The following is a 16,798-nucleotide window of genomic DNA, read 5'->3' on the forward strand; positions in this document are numbered from 1 at the left end:
ACCCTGTTGTGTCTACATCACAGGCAACCACTTGCCCCCAAACCTGACTCCCAAGGACCGTATCATCTATTGTGTGCCCCACAGTACAGGTACCTGACTCTCACCTTGCCACCTGTGACAATGATGGACCTACAACCAATGGGAGTGGGCACAATGTGCCAGGGCACAGGCACGTGGGGTGTGTGGGAAGGATGCTGTGGGCCAGAGGATGGGCCCTCAAGTGGACACAACTGACCAGGAAACCATCTCCCAAGTTTTGGGAGCATGCCAAAGTTCCCAAGACTGGATGGGCCAAATCATCACTATGTTGGGGGAAAATCAAAGGCTGCAGAAAGACCACCACCAGGAAGTCATGCAGCAGTGGCAGGCACAAAATGCCACATGGCTACTGTTAGAAATGGGGTTTTTGGTTGGCAGTCAGGTTACTTCCTGTCCAAGCAAAAGCCCTCACTCTAGTCAGGGTAAGTCACACACTATCCAAGATTATCCTGTGCCCACCCTCCGGTAGCTTGGCACGAGCAGTCAGGCTTAACTTAGAAGGCAATGTGTAAAGTATTTGTGCAATAAATCATACAATACCACCATATAGCACCACAAAAATACACCACACAGTGTTTAGAAAAATATATAATATTTATCAGGATAATTGTAGGTCAAAAAGAATAAAGTTGCAATGGAAAATTGTAGAAATATCACAGGGAAGTGATATAGAGTGTCTTAAGTCTTTAGAATGCAATACAGTGTCTTTCAAGCACAAAGTACCTGGTTTCTGGTGGAAAATCTCCTCAGAGGGCCACAGGAGAAGAGATGCGTGGAAAAAGGGGTGTGTGCGTCGATTTCTCCTCAGCACACACAGACTTGCGTCGGTCTTTTCCACGCGGGGAAGTCGGGCGTCGTTTTCCGGCGCGCAGACAGTCTCTTTTTGTGGATCGCGGGGATTACCAGATGTCCCGGGTCTGTGTGTGGATTCTCCTGCTTGTTTTCCGGCTGCGCGTCGTTCTGCGGGGCTGCGCGTCGAAGTTTCGATCTCACGGTAGGCGTCGCGTCGATTTCTCCTTGGAAGTCGGGCGGCGTTGTCCTTGCGAGGCCGTGCGTCGAAAGGTTGGTCTCACGGCAGGCGTCGCGTCGATTTCTCCTTGGAAGTCGGGCGGCGTTGTCCTTGCGAGGCCGTGCGTCAAAGTTTCGCACTCACGGTGGGTGTCGCGTCGATTTCTCCTGCAAAGTCGAGTGGCTTTGTCCTTGCGAGGTTGTGCGTCGAAGTCTCGATCGCCCCGAGGGCGTCGCGTCGATCAGCGTCGGTGTGCGGCGTTTTTCTCGCCGCGAAACAAGCTGTGCGTCGAAAGTTTCGGCGCACGGAGCGTCCAAGTGAAAGGAAGAAGTCTTTTTGGTCCTGAGACTTCAAGGAACAGGAGGCAAGCTCTATCCAAGCCCTTGGAGAGCACTTTCACAGCCAGACAAGAGTTCAGCAAGGCAGCAGGGCAACAGCAAGACAGCAGTCCTTTGTAGAAAGCAGACAGGTGAGTCCTTTGAGCAGCCAGGCAGTTCTTCTTGGCAGGATGTAGTTTCTGGTTCCGGTTTCTTCTCCAGCAAGTGTCTGATGAGGTAGGGCAGAGGCCCTGTTTTATACCCAAATGTGCCTTTGAAGTGGGGGAGACTTCAAAGAGTGGCTAAGAAGTGCACCAGGTCCCCTTTCAGTTCAATCCTGTCTGCCAGGGTCCCAGTAGGGGGTGTGGCAGTCCTTTGTGTGAGGGCAGGCCCTCCACCCTCCCAGCCCAGGAAGATCCATTCAAAATGCAGATGTATGCAAGTGAGGCTGAGTACCCTGTGTTTGGGGTGTGTCTGAGTGAATGCACAAGGAGCTGTCAACTAAACCTAGCCAGACGTGGATTGTAAGGCACAGAAGGATTTAAGTGCAAAGAAATGCTCACTTTCTAAAAGTGGCATTTCTAGAATAGTAATATTAAATCCGACTTCACCAGTCAGTAGGACTTTGTATTACCATTCTGGCCATACTAAATATGACCTCCCTGCTCCTTTCAGATCAGCAGCTGCCACTTCAACAGTGTATGAGGGCAGCCCCAATGTTAGCCTATGAAGGGAGCAGGTCTCCCAGTAGTGCAAAAACGAATTTAGGAGTTTTACACTACCAGGACATATAACTACACAGGTACATGTCCTGTCTTTTACCTACACAGCACCCTGCTCTAGGGGATACCCAGGGCACACATTAAGGGTGACTTATATGCAGAAAAAGGGGAGTTCTAGGCTTGGCAAGTACTTTTAAATGCCAAGTCGAGGTGGCAGTGAAACTGCACACACAGGCCTAGCAATGGTAGGCCTGGGACAAGGAAAAGGAGCTACTTAAGTGGGTGGCACAATCCGTGCTGCGGGTCCACTAGTAGCATTTAATCTATATGCCCTAGGCACCTGGAGTGCACATGACTGGGGACTTATAAGTAGATTAAATAGTTCAATCAGGTATGATCCAAAGTTACCATGTTTACAGAGAGAGAGCATATACACTTTATCACTGGTTAGCAGTGGTAAAGTGCGCAGAGTCTAAAAACCAGCAAAAACAGTATCCAAAAACGAGGAGGGAGGCAGGCAAAAAGTTAGGGGTGACTACCCTAAGGCTGTCAGGTCTAACATGTGTCCCCCCCAGCTGAAAGTGGGGAGAGCTACCCGACCTCCTGGGAGCTCTCATCGCTAAGGCGGAAGTACCTGGAGAGACCATCAGCATTGGCGTGGTCAACCCCTGGGCGATGTTCCACCGTAAAGTCCATCCCCTGTAGGGAAATGGACCACCTCAGAAGTTTTGGATTCTCACCCCTCATCTGCATGAGCCATCTGAGGGGCCTGTGGTCTGTCTGAACTAGGAAGTGAGTCCCAAACAGGTAGGGCCTCAGCTTCTTCAGTGCCCAGACCACAGCAAAAGCTTCTCTTTCAATAGCACTCCACCTCTGTTCCCGTGGTAATAGCCTTCTGCTAATAAAGACTACCGGTTGATCTTGGCCCTCCTCATTTAGCTGTGCTAGGACTGCCCCTATGCCATGCTCTGAAGCGTCTGTCTGCACGATAAATTCCTGGGAGTAGTCAGGGGCCTTGAGCACGGGGGCCGTGCACATGGCTTCCTTTAGGGCGTCAAAGGCTTTCTGACAAGCCTCTGTCCAATTCACCAACCTAGGTAGCTTCTTGGACGTGAGTTGTGTCAAGGGGGACACAATGGTACCATAGCCCTTGACAAACCTGCGGTAGTAGCCGGTGAGGCCTAAAAAGGCCCTCACCTCAGTCTGGGTTCGAGGTGGTTGCCAGGCCTTGATAGTTTCGATCTTGGCCTGGAGTGGCTGCACCTTGCCACCACCTACTAGGTGTCCCAAGTACACCACGGAACCCTGCCCAATCTGGCACTTACTAGCCTTGATGGTCAGGCCTGCCTGTTGCAGGGCCTGAAGCACCTCCTTGAGGTGGAGCAGGTGTTCCTCCCAGCTGGAACTGTAGACAGCTATGTCATCCAGGTAGGCTGCACAGAAGGCATCCTTGCCAGCCAGGACCCCGTTAACCAACCGTTGGAAGGTAGCGGGGGCATTTTTCAATCCAAACGGCATCACCCGGAACTGGTAATGGCCGTCAGGGGTGGAAAAGGCGGACCTTTCCTTAGCCCCCTCAGTCAGGGCGATCTGCCAGTACCCTGAAGTAAGATCAAACGTACTCAGGAACTTGGCAGCGCCTAGCCTGTCCACAAGCTCATCAGCTCGGGGGATGGGGGGAGCATCAGTCCGTGTGACTGAGTTGAGACCCCGGTAGTCCACGCAGAACCGGAGTTCTGGCTTCGCGCCTGGGGCAGTAGCCTTGGGGACCAACACCACTGGGCTGGCCCAGGGACTACTGGACTTCTCAATAACCCCTAGCGTCAACATCTTGGAGACCTCCTCCTTGGTGCTGGCCTTCACCTTATCTGACAACCTGTAAATTTTGTTTTTCACAGGGAGACTGTCACCGGTGTCAATATCATGAACACAGAGGTGGGTCAGTCCCGGAGTAAGGGAGAAGAGGGGGGAGAACTGCTCCAACAGCTCATAGCAGTCTCCTTTCTGGTTTAGAGTCAGGGAGTCAGACAGAATGACCCCGCTTACGGACCCATCACCTTCTTGGGCAGAGAGGAGGTCAGGGAGAGGTTCACTCTCCTCTTCCATTCCTTCATCTGTGACCAGAAGCATGTTGATCTCCGACCTCTCAAAATGAGCTTTTAGTCGGTTCACGTGGAGCACCCTTAGGGGGTTCCTAGGGGTTTGGAGGTCCACTAGGTAAGTGGCCTCCCCTTTCCGCTCCTTTATTTCAAATGGGCCAGACCAGCGGTCCTGGAGAGCTCTGGGCTCTACTGGCTCCATTACCCACACTTTGTCTCCAGGTTGAAACTCTACCAGAGTGGCCTTCTGGTCATACCATTGTTTCATCACCTCTTGACTGGCCTCCAGGTTACTTTGGGCCTCTTTCCAGAAGCGGGTCATCTGATTGCGGAGGGCCAACATGTAGCTGACCACGTCCTGAGGGGGTGTCTTTGGAGCGTTCTCCAATCCCTCCTTGACAATGCTTAAGGGTCCCCTGACGGGGTACCCATAGAGAAGCTCAAAGGGACTGAACCCTACCCCCCTCTGGGGGACCTCTCTGTAAGCAAAGAGAAGGCATGGTAAGAGGACGTCCCATTTACGCCTCATGGCCTCAGGGAGGCCACCAATCATGCCTTTCAGGGTCTTGTTGAATCTCTCCACAAGCCCATTAGACTGGGGGTGATAGGGTGTGGTGAACTTGTAGGTTACACCACACGCATCCCACAGATGCTTCATGTACGCAGACATGAAGTTAGTGCCTCTGTCAGACACTATCTCCTTGGGGAATCCCACACGGGTAAATATCCCCATCAGGGTTCTGGCTACCACCGATGCAGTTACGGTCCTCAGAGGGATTGCCTCTGGGTACCGGGTGGCATGGTCCACCAAAACCAGGATAAACCTGTTGCCTAAGGCAGTTTTGGGGTCCAAGGGGCCAACAATGTCGACGCCCACCCTTTCAAAGGGGGTGCCAACGACAGGAAGTGGAATCAGGGGGATTTTAACCCTCTTTCCTGCTTTACCACTAGCCTGGCAGGTAGGACAAGCCCTGCAGAATTTGTCTGAGTGTGTCCTCATTTTGGGCCAGTGAAAGTGGTTGACAAGCCTGTTGAAGGTCTTGTCTTGTCCCAAATGTCCTGCCAGGGGAATGTCGTGAGCCAGACCCAGTAGGAAGGCTCGGTAACATTGGGGGACCACCAGCACACGTGCTGCCCCAAAGACCGGAACCCTAGGCTCACTGTAGAGGAGATCATTCTCCCAATATAGGTGGTGATTGCCAGAGGCGTCACCTGCTGCCTGGTTTAAGGCTTGTTTCCTCAACCCTTCTAGAGTGGGACACTGTTTCTGCGCCTGGCAGAATTCCTCCCTGGTGGGTCCACCCTCAACTTGCCAGCCAGCAAGCTCCGGTAAGTCACCTAGGGTGGCAATGTCTTCCCCAGTTGGCTCGGGAGTCTCCTCCTCAGGAGCCCCGTCAGCCACTGTGGGAACTTCTGGGGCCGGTTTCCCGCGCCCCTCGTCCCTCCTCTTGGCAGCTCCCTGGGCCATCGTTCCAGGCTCCAGATGCCCTTGACTTCCCTCTCGGTCAGCCATGGACCGGGTGGTCATGCAGACCCACTCAGGTAACCCTAACATCTCCAGGTGAGATCTGAGCTCTACTTCTTTCCAAGCAGTATGCTCTAGATCATTGCCTAACAGACAATCTACAGGCATGGCAGGACTCACAGCTACTTTCAGAGTACCAGAGACCCCCCCCCACTCAAAGGGAACCCGAGCCACCGGTAGGTGACTCTCGCGGTTGTCAGCGACTATGACCTGGTGGAATGTATTCGGGATTATCTGCTCTGTGGACACCAGCTGACTCTTGATAGTAGTCATACTGGCTCCTGTGTCACGCAGAGCCTCCACCTTCTGCCCATCAATGAGGACCCACTGCCGGTACTTGGAAGTATTTTTAGGCATGTGGACCTTGGACATCATTTCTCCTTCTCCCAGGGACACTAGGGAAATCTCTACCTGCTCCCCAAAGCTAGTGGGGTCCATCTCCCCCCCCGAGTGCTACACTAGTCAACCCAGGCGCCTGTCCAGTAGTGGACGGTGCCCTCTTGGGGCACTGTGGATCGCCTTTGTAGTGACCATATTGGTAACACTCCATGCATTTGGGGCTAGATTTTCCTGACCTGTCAAATGTCCCTGGTTTCTTCCCAAATTTGGAAAAGGAAGGGTTGCCACCCCCTCCCTGGGAATTCTTTTGGGGGCCTTTAGAGAGTTCCTTATCTGTAAGTTTATCTCCCCCCTCTTTCTTCTGTTGGGAACCCTGACCACCTTTGTGGGAGTCCCCCCCAGGTACCTTTTTGGACACTCTGGTGCTAACCCAGAGGTCCGCCTCCTCAGCAAGCTTCCTGGGATCAGTCAGCTTACTATCCACTAGGTGCTGGCGCAAATCGGTATAAGTAACATTAAGCATATGCTCTCTCAGGATCAAGTCATATAAACCTTTATAATCTGCTACTTTGTTGCCCCGCACCCATCCATTCAGTGCCTTACTAGAGAAATCAAAGAAATCTACCCATGTTTGTGTGGTTTGTTTGGTGCTGTCCCTGAACCTCTGACGGTATCCCTCAGGGGTCAGCCCAAACTTGGCAAGTAAAGTGGCTTTCTGGAGTGGGTATGTGTTTTGATCCGGTGGATCCAATGTGAGAAGTGTGTCCCTCCCCAATGGCGGCACATAACCCCACATAGCTACCCCCCATTGCCCTTCAGGAACCTCATGAGCCCTTAGTGCAACTTCATAAGCAGCTAACCATTTATCTATGTCATCTCCCACCACAAAACTGGGCACCACATTTTTGGGTATACGAACCTTCTTTTCTCCAGCAGGTCCTGTCTGTATGCTGCCACCATTATTGCTGGATTCAGACTGTCTTGCCTTGATCTCCAGCTCCTTGAGACTCAGTTCATGAGCCAACAATAGTTTCTTTTCAGCCAACGCTCTTTCAGCTTCCACTTGTTTGGCTGTTCTTTCAGCTTCAATCTGTTTGGCTGCTCTTTCAGCCTCAGCTTGTTTGGCTTCTCTTTCTGCCCTCTTCTCCTCCTGTTGTGCCTCAATTTTCAGTTTCGCCATTTGCAATTGGAACTCCCTTTCTTCTCTCCTTTCCTCTGCGGTCAGGCTTTGCATGGAGACACTGCTCCCTGGTCTGGAAGGGTGCACAATTGCAGTGGTAACACCATCCATAGATAGTGGAAATCCTTCTGAGGGGCCATTTTCTGGCTCCTCTTCCTCATCATCCTCTAAATGGGCTTCTGCCCAGGCCCTCAGCGCCACTTGAAAGTCCTCCTTTCTGGAGGCCCCTTGGGTGGGTACCCTTAATGCCCTGCAGAATCCTCTTAGTTGTTTGACCGTGTATGTATCCAACTGGACTAGGTCAAAGTCCCCTGTCTGAGACCCAGTCAGAGACATGTTGAGTGAGGATTTAGTTTTTGAAAATTGTCAGGAAAAAACGGATTTTCAAAAAGAGATAAAAACCAAGTTGACCTTCAACTGTGGGTATGTAGTGAAATACTTAGCTACTGTATGTCACTGCACAAATACAAGTCCTATCCTCACCGCTGATCACCAATGTTAGAAATGGGGTTTTTGGTTGGCAGTCAGGTTACTTCCTGTCCAAGCAAAAGCCCTCACTCTAGTCAGGGTAAGTCACACACTATCCAAGATTATCCTGTGCCCACCCTCCGGTAGCTTGGCACGAGCAGTCAGGCTTAACTTAGAAGGCAATGTGTAAAGTATTTGTGCAATAAATCATACAATACCACCATATAGCACCACAAAAATACACCACACAGTGTTTAGAAAAATATATAATATTTATCAGGATAATTGTAGGTCAAAAAGAATAAAGTTGCAATGGAAAATTGTAGAAATATCACAGGGAAGTGATATAGAGTGTCTTAAGTCTTTAGAATGCAATACAGTGTCTTTCAAGCACAAAGTACCTGGTTTCTGGTGGAAAATCTCCTCAGAGGGCCACAGGAGAAGAGATGCGTGGAAAAAGGGGTGTGTGCGTCGATTTCTCCTCAGCACACACAGACTTGCGTCGGTCTTTTCCACGCGGGGAAGTCGGGCGTCGTTTTCCGGCGCGCAGACAGTCTCTTTTTGTGGATCGCGGGGATTACCAGATGTCCCGGGTCTGTGCGTGGATTCTCCTGCTTGTTTTCCGGCTGCGCGTCGTTCTGCGGGGCTGCGCGTCGAAGTTTCGATCTCATGGTAGGCGTCGCGTCGATTTCTCCTTGGAAGTCGGGCGGCGTTGTCCTTGCGAGGCCGTGCGTCGAAAGGTTGGTCTCACGGCAGGCGTCGCGTCGATTTCTCCTTGGAAGTCGGCGGCGTTGTCCTTGCGAGGCCGTGCGTCAAAGTTTCGCACTCACGGTGGGTGTCGCGTCGATTTCTCCTGGAAAGTCGAGCGGCTTTGTCCTTGCGAGGTTGTGCGTCGAAGTCTCGATCGCCCCGAGGGCGTCGCGTCGATCAGCGTCGGTGTGCGGCGTTTTTCTCGCCGCGAAACAAGCTGTGCGTCGAAAGTTTCGGCGCACGGAGCGTCCAAGTGAAAGGAAGAAGTCTTTTTGGTCCTGAGACTTCAAGGAACAGGAGGCAAGCTCTATCCAAGCCCTTGGAGAGCACTTTCACAGCCAGACAAGAGTTCAGCAAGGCAGCAGGGCAACAGCAAGACAGCAGTCCTTTGTAGAAAGCAGACAGGTGAGTCCTTTGAGCAGCCAGGCAGTAGTTCTTGGCAGGATGTAGTTTCTGGTTCCGGTTTCTTCTCCAGCAAGTGTCTGATGAGGTAGGGCAGAGGCCCTGTTTTATACCCAAATGTGCCTTTGAAGTGGGGGAGACTTCAAAGAGTGGCTAAGAAGTGCACCAGGTCCCCTTTCAGTTCAATCCTGTCTGCCAGGGTCCCAGTAGGGGGTGTGGCAGTCCTTTGTGTGAGGGCAGGCCCTCCACCCTCCCAGCCCAGGAAGATCCATTCAAAATGCAGATGTATGCAAGTGAGGCTGAGTACCCTGTGTTTGGGGTGTGTCTGAGTGAATGCACAAGGAGCTGTCAACTAAACCTAGCCAGACGTGGATTGTAAGGCACAGAAGGATTTAAGTGCAAAGAAATGCTCACTTTCTAAAAGTGGCATTTCTAGAATAGTAATATTAAATCCGACTTCACCAGTCAGTAGGACTTTGTATTACCATTCTGGCCATACTAAATATGACCTCCCTGCTCCTTTCAGATCAGCAGCTGCCACTTCAACAGTGTATGAGGGCAGCCCCAATGTTAGCCTATGAAGGGAGCAGGTCTCCCAGTAGTGCAAAAACGAATTTAGGAGTTTTACACTACCAGGACATATAACTACACAGGTACATGTCCTGTCTTTTACCTACACAGCACCCTGCTCTAGGGGATACCCAGGGCACACATTAAGGGTGACTTATATGCAGAAAAAGGGGAGTTCTAGGCTTGGCAAGTACTTTTAAATGCCAAGTCGAGGTGGCAGTGAAACTGCACACACAGGCCTAGCAATGGTAGGCCTGGGACAAGGAAAAGGAGCTACTTAAGTGGGTGGCATAATCCGTGCTGCGGGTCCACTAGTAGCATTTAATCTATATGCCCTAGGCACCTGGAGTGCACATGACTGGGGACTTATAAGTAGATTAAATAGTTCAATCAGGTATGATCCAAAGTTACCATGTTTACAGAGAGAGAGCATATACACTTTATCACTGGTTAGCAGTGGTAAAGTGCGCAGAGTCTAAAAACCAGCAAAAACAGTATCCAAAAACGAGGAGGGAGGCAGGCAAAAAGTTAGGGGTGACTACCCTAAGGCTGTCAGGTCTAACAGCTACCATTGCAGGGGTGCTGAGGGACATCAGTACCACCCTGATTAGTTTCTCTACTCAACATTTGTCCCCTTCCACTAGCAATGTAACATCTGCCCCTTCAACGTCTGAGCATGCTAGTGGAATGTAGGCCCTGACAAGGGGATCTCATGCCTCAGACACCCCTCCCTCTGTAGCTGAAGATCTCCCTGCAAACGTGGATGTCAACCTAGACATCCAGCAGGAGCGGATGCCAAGACCAAACCCACTGCCAAGAAATTAACCTCTCCTGATTAGTCCCTCTTGTGTGCCACACATACACCATGTTGACTGTTCTGAAAGCTAACTCCATTTTCCCATGGTACAAAGACACTGGACTTGTTTTACCAACTGGTGTAGCAGCTACTCTGATGAAATGATCCACCATGATGTCACTGTTATGTTCATATATATTAGTATGATGGTTAAAGTTTTCATATTGATAAGCACAATAAATCACACTTAAACACAGGTACCATGTATGTATCCTTTATAATCCATGTACAAAAGTTATGCATACAAATTTTGGTGTGGTAATACCTCCCCCCATATCAAATTGGATATCAAATGAAGACACCATCAGCAGCAGACTCTTTACAACAGAAGGGTTACAAGACATATGTAAAAGAGGTTGAAGTAGAGGTCAATACAAATTTATAGTCAGTATTGCAATCAGCACATACAGCATGGCTGAGAGTACCATCAGCATGTATGCAATTGAGTCAATGAATGCATAGACACATAATACAGATGTCAGGCTCATGGTAATCAACCTACAAAACAGGGGCACACTGATAGGTCCTCTGTATCACCTGGTATAGGCTCTTCACATACCTATACCATAGCTTCTAAATCACATATTCCATGGAATATACAAAGATTATAACAGAGGTACCCAGTACTGAAACCATACACTAACATTGGTCCCATACCTGTAAGTTTGTCACTCACATATGTCAGTCTACAGTGACATGCACCTTGGACTGAAAAGTCAGAACAAAATGACAGCTAGGTCCAATGGGAATGACAAATTACTCCACCTATGGTGAAGTCTATGATCCAACCTTTACACATGTGCCAGACACTTCTACAGAAACATAATACACCATTTGACATCCTCCTCTACCCTACAAGTGAAGGAAAAGGAGAAACCATTTACAACCCCTCTTTTATGACAGAGAAACCATCAATCTTACACCCCACTTAAACTAAACTTATATTACCAGGTATCTGTAATGTAAACCTCATGTCTGTCAGCAATCCCCATCTGCTTCTGACACAGTTTTCCTCAAGCCAAGGTTGCAGAGCCAAACAGGATCTAGGCAAATATGTGAGTGAAAGGGAAAGAGAATAGGACATTGCACAAAATGTACCTCACATCTGAGAAGTCAATAGTAGAAGTGTAAGTTACCAACTGCTGTAACAATACATGTGAATGTAGAACAATCTATCCTGTACACAATACAAACTTTCAGTCTGCATTCACAACTCACTCATAGGCTTTGGAGCTCATTACATCCGCACAGATGTGGCAAGTAAGGAGGTATGATGCCAGTCATCTACATCTGGTTGTACACTTACATCTGAACAATAGGTCTACGTCACATACCTGTGTGTCAGTTGAAGTACTGATTGATGAGGTCTGTCCTAGAGTCACCTGCTTCATCATTCTCTGGCTCTTCATCACTTGGCATATCAGCATTACCAGCTACAGGTTCAGCAGCCTCCCCCTCATCTGCTATCAATGGTATCTGACATCTCAGGGCTAGATTGTGGAGCATGTAGCAAACAACTATTATCTGACATTCCTTGTTGGGCGAGTAGAGGAGGGCTCCTCTAGATAAGTCCAAGCACCTAAATCTTGCCTTCAGGAGCCCAAAAGTACACTCAACTACATGCCTTGTCCTCCTGTGGGCCTCATTATAGCAGACGTCCCCTGGCATGGTTGGATACCTCATTGGTGTCAACAGCCAAGGACAGTTTGGATAGCCAGAGTCACCTGTGAACACATTGTGAAAACAACACAAACATGTATGTGTGACATGCTATAATGTGATGGCAGGAGACATAAATCGCAGACACACAGTTCCATGGCAACTAACCAACCAGCCATGCCCTCTCTGTGGAAAGTTGCATCATTAGCAGTGGGACATTGCTGTTTCTCATGATGAAGGAACCATGCACAGATCCGGGATACTTTGTTGTGACTTGAGAGATGTACTGCTCTGCCAAAACATACCACCTGAATGTTGATTGAGTGGTAGTTTGTCCTGTTCCTATATACCTGTTCATTTGCACTGGGAGGGACCAAGGCTACATGGGTGCCATCACTGGCTACTACCACATGTGGAATGTGTCCCAGCTCATTAAAGTCCGCCTTCACATAGCCCAAATCTGCTCAGTGGGGAAACTTGATGTAGCTGTCCAGGTGTTTCAACAATGCACACAGTGTATCCTTCAAAACCAGACCGAACATGGGCTGAGACATCACTGCTGTTAAAGCCACTGTATTCTGAAAGGACCCTGTGGCCAATAAGTGGTCTCTGAACAAGTGTCATTATGTCAATTTCTGATATTGCCTGTATATAGTTTAAGTCAATGCACCGACGTGTTTGTTTTGGTGAATATGTTTCCTTGGCATCTCCATCGATAGCATGAGGGTATGTACTGGTGTGTGGGCGTGTGTGTGTGTGTCTGTGGGGGTGGGACGTGGTTCAGGGAGTGCTTCGTAATTACTTGTAGACTGCTGCAAGATTTTAGATTATTAGATCCTGTGCCAGCTTTAGGGTGGTGCAACCCATCAAGGAGCCCTCTCCATCACAGGATGAACCAAGCTAAGAGCAGCATACAGAGATCTCTGGATTTGCAGCATTGTTCAGGAGATAATTACAAAAGCATGATAACTCTGATGATGAATACCCTTGATGGAAAGATATGTGATTTGTCTGGTCACAGTTTTGAAGCATGCTACAGAGCAAAGAGAGTTAATTGCCTTGCTGCAAAGCCAAGGCATGACACAGATTAGTATTATATGTAGCTAGGTCAGTGGGTTATTGCTTTTGTCACAGAGATCCTTTTGTTACTTGGAGGTCATAAATAACAAGCTTAACATAGTATATTTACCTACGCACTCGTATTAAATCACTGTATACGTACTGAACTACATAGGTTTAAAACCTTATTATGTTTTTCGCCCAATCTTTTGTTATTCCAAGGTTGGTAACAAGGATTTCTTTAGGTAGGAATACACGTTTATTAGTTTGACACCGCAAACTATGTGTTATGTTCATGGGGCAGATTTACTAACACTTTGACCAGGTTTGCATCACCAGGTTTGGTAAATAGTGTTGTTTTGGGCTTACTGTCCAGCAGTAATCCTAAATTGCATTGGATAGAAGCCCTAAAGTATAACGAAGTAGAACTATGTGCTGGTTCACATGAAGGAGGTATTACATGGCTGGTACATGGACATTCCCATGAAATCAGCATTGGATTTTAATGCTAATCCCTATACAGCACACGTACGAAGTGGTGAGGTGTTAAACCTAGTCAAAGCATAGACTCTTGTGCTGGAAGTATACCCTCCCAGTATAAAACCTAAGCTTGACATCACACAAACGCCCTTGCACTATGGTGCAAAGGTGATGTGCATTGGCTCAAGGCGGCCTAAGGTATGCCAGCCCTAGAGGAGAGAGTAGCAGCACCATATCCTATTAGATATAGTGCTGTTGTGCTCTCTCCTTTTCATGCAAGGTAACACAGCAACTTTGGTTACTGTGCATTATAAAAACTTAGGCTGATGTTTTGATTCGCTAGACCAAGCAGTCTTAACATATAATGCCTACCAGAATGGATGAAATGTGACTCCTACACATTGTAATCTTCATTGTCTTAAGTACCATTTCCTATACATGGATTTACACACTTTTATAACTCATTGTCTCTGTATAGGTTCCTGATATGAAGAGCTCTGACAGCCTGCTTTGGGATGCGTAACTCAATAAAAATAAATAAATGTGAGGGAGAGAGGCTAAGGAGAGATGAGGGGCAGCACTTTTGAGGGGTGGTAGTGAGGGAATCCATGAAGAAAGTGCTCATTGGGAGGTGCGCCCGCACTGGAACCACCAACGCTAAAGCTGGCCCTGGTAGATCTCACGTAGAAACACCTGCACATATTTCAGGGCAGTCAAGGGCCCCATGAGCCTGCATCACTGAAGAAGTTTGTTAGACCCATCCTTGGGTTAGATTTGAACATGGCATTTTGGACTTGCCTCTATCTGCAGGGCCATTCCCAAATGTTTTGCCTTCTTCTTACTGTTTTCTGAATTCGTTTTTGTTGGCATTAGGACTCTGCACAATTTACAACTGCTAACCATTGCTATACAGTTTTCTCTCCCTAAACCATGGTACTATTAGCGTGCACCTGATTGGCAAAGCTACTTTACTTACACCTCCATAGTATATGGTAGTATATGTACCCAGGGCCTGTAAATTAAATGCTACTAGCAGGCATCCAGCACTCATTGTGTCAGACACTTTATAATATCTCTCAGGCCTGGCTATGCAGCCTGTAGCACAGGTTTAAACCTCCAATTTGACCTGGCAAAATAAACCTTTTGCCAGGCCTAAATTTTCTTTTTAAAATTATGTGTCACCCATAAGGTAGGCTCCCTGAAACTGCTCATCTGACCTGCTGCTGCTGCTGGATGAGCCTGGACCTGTAACTGGACCTGATAAAGTGCAGCTTGATTCTGCTAGAGTGAGTCCATGATACCCAAGAGTTGCTTCCACAGGTTCTGGACCACTGGTTGGCATCAGAGCGCACTTTTCTTCAAGAAAAGGCGAAATCTTGGAGTTTTAGGCTCTTTGCAACAGCTGGTGGATGTGTTTGCGGTGGACTATAAGAAGGTAACTTTTTCAGCAGGGCTAACCTGGTCACGGTATCCGGCCCACAGTTCATTCCAGTCTGCATGAACGTGTGATGTACTACTGGTATAGCATGACCAGATGTCCGCTATTGGTACTTTGTGCATTAAGGCGCTATACTTACCTAAAACTTTCATATCTCCTGTTCTTCTGACTGGATTTTGATTGTTTTGGTCTCACTTTATTTAATTAAATGTTCTCTATTTTTGTAAATTGGTTTGGAAATGTACCTGTGTTTTGTTTTCACTTTTATAGTGTTTGTATGCTGCATAAATACTTAACACAGTGCCTCTATGTTAAGCATGACTGCTTTATGACAAGATACTGGAAGGTTAAGCACAGGTTAATTATCCCCTGTAGCATAGCCACCAGTGGGTTAATCTCAGGTTAATTTAGTGACTTTTGTGGCTCACCCCGACAAGGAATCTGGTTATTGTTTGGGAAGGGTTTCATGCCCCATAACCAATAACCCAACATGGCATGTTTACTAAACCTACATATTGGGGATGGGGTTGCATGCTCAATATGCCTTGGTCAGGTGTGAGTAGAGACACTGGAGACTCAATTGGTAGTGTAAGGAATTGGGGTATTAATTGAGGGGAACAATTACCTACCAAAATGAATAACTATACCTCTTGTCATGATGAACCACTAAAGTCACTATATTAACCTGAGATTAACCCACTGGTGGCTATGGCAGAGAGCAGACAGGCTTAAGTCAGTGGCAATGTGAAAATAATTTATAGAGTAATTAAATCAGTAATAAACTCAAAACACAACACAAAAATCCCAACCCAATCTAGAAACATAGAGTAAATCTTAGTTAACAGAATTACACAAAAATGACAAAAAGTTAATAAGTAGAATCAGAGTTATTATTTTTTAAATGTTAAGGTTCTAAACAGTGCCAAAAAGCATTAAGCGCCAATTGAGGCCAGACTTGTTGAGCTTGGCTGGTACCCAGACACTGGTTAAGGCTGACTGTGATGGAGCGCGGGTCGGATACAGAAATCAGGTTTGACCCAGTTTGAAGTTTTACTTTCAGGCTTCATTTGGAACAGAAAGGCAAAAATCCTCAGAAAGGAAAGGCAGTAGGCTGTGGTGGCAAAACATGGTCATTTCCACCGAACAGAATATATATATACCAGACCTTTTCTCCAGGTTCTAGGTCCAGCAGCGGTTACTTGGCAGTCCTCTGGTGCCCGTGGCCACTGGCTATAGTTATGACATTCTTTTGAAGCCTGTTTGGGTTTTGACCATACAAGGAGCGCAGTGGCTTAACAGTTAAAGCTCACATTAAGAGGCAGTCAGGGTTTGAAACTCAAATACAGAATGACTCAAAGGCCCTCAGTCCCCTAATTTCAGGTGTGGTCGGAAACAGAAGTTTTCAGGAGGATGTAGAAGAGTTTCACCAGAATGCTTGAATATCGGAAATTTCCCCATTCACAGTTCACCAGGTAAATGATGGTGGGAGAAACCCAACAGAATGAGGGAAAGGAATGTACAAATGGGTGCATAATCACGATATATTTGGTTATTCCTCATTCCAGCAAAAAATTGATGTACTGATGTGTTAAAACACGGCCTGAAATTGGCCCCACTATGATATTGGGACATAAATGTGCAGTATAATCCCATTTTGGGATCCTGAGGAAAGTTTTAATGAGGGCCTAAGCAGTAAAACTCAACAAAGATGAATGTCCAGTCAAAGCTATATTTTCAAACAAGTCTTTATTTACACAGGAAAATGCAGTTGTGGCAGAAACCAAAATGAGTACGAGTACTGCCGGAGTACAGATGGTACTAGACTGTAGGGAGGGCTGTTTCAGGAAGAGAACGGGAGGGCCGAGCGTGTGGTGTGGTGTGGATGT

The 16,798-nt window shown here is 47.8% G+C and overlaps 1 protein-coding gene across 1 annotated transcript in view; it reads right to left on the reverse strand.

Annotated features, from left to right (window-relative positions):
- The window catches only part of SPATA16 (spermatogenesis associated 16), a 552,592-nt gene that overhangs the window by 363,354 nt on the left and 172,440 nt on the right, over positions 1-16,798 (reverse strand). The gene's annotated exons all lie outside the window — the stretch shown is intronic.

Source organism: Pleurodeles waltl, chromosome 11, assembly GCF_031143425.1.
Source record: "Pleurodeles waltl isolate 20211129_DDA chromosome 11, aPleWal1.hap1.20221129, whole genome shotgun sequence".
Taxonomy (NCBI): domain Eukaryota; kingdom Metazoa; phylum Chordata; class Amphibia; order Caudata; family Salamandridae; genus Pleurodeles; species Pleurodeles waltl.